This window comes from Morus notabilis, unplaced genomic scaffold (assembly GCF_000414095.1).
Source record: "Morus notabilis unplaced genomic scaffold, ASM41409v2 Scaffold10544, whole genome shotgun sequence".
NCBI classification, from domain to species: Eukaryota; Viridiplantae; Streptophyta; class Magnoliopsida; order Rosales; family Moraceae; genus Morus; species Morus notabilis.
Genome location: NW_010367821.1, coordinates 1 through 618, shown reverse-complemented (window position 1 = coordinate 618; position 618 = coordinate 1). Strand labels below are relative to the sequence as shown.

The window sequence follows — 618 nt, the reverse complement described above, 5'->3', positions numbered from 1 at the left end:
TCGTCGGAATCAAACCCACCGTTGGCCTCACCAGCCGCGCTGGCGTTGTCCCAATCTCCCCTCGTCAGGACACAATCGGGTACATGTACTCAGCCAATTCTATGCTGCTAGTCATAAACTGAAAACGAATAACATTTGTCTCAAGTACAGAACATAAAAAAAGGCCTGTTTGGTTACTTGGCAAACAAGCCAGCCGAGCTTATTTAGTATAGTTTTGGGCATATATGCAGGCCCATATGCAGGACAGTTTCAGATGCAGTTCATGTGCTTGATGCAATTGTGGGTTATGATCCAAGAGACCATGAAGCAACAAAATCGGCGGCAAAGTTCATTCCTGGAGGTGGTTACAAACAGTTTTTAAACAAAGATGGGCTAAAAGGGAAGAGACTTGGAGTTGTAAGGAATCCATTTTTAGATTCTTATAATAAATCCTCTGCTATTTCATCCTTTGAGCATCATCTTGACACATTAAGGTAAGAGATGGCTGGCCATCTTTTAGTTGATGTAGAACATGTTTTCCTTGTTACTTTCAAAAAACTAGGCCTGGTTAGTTACTGAATTAAGTTCTTGTACTTTTGGATCATGTGATCTGTAAATTCAAGGCAAAAAGGTGCAACC

General features: G+C 41.3%; 1 long non-coding RNA gene across 1 annotated transcript; it reads left to right on the top strand.

The window, feature by feature from the left end:
* Window positions 1–618, top strand: LOC112094531. The gene is made up of 3 exons (XR_002903586.1): window positions 1–79; window positions 231–473; window positions 603–618. It is a non-coding gene; the product is annotated as an uncharacterized LOC112094531 (long non-coding RNA).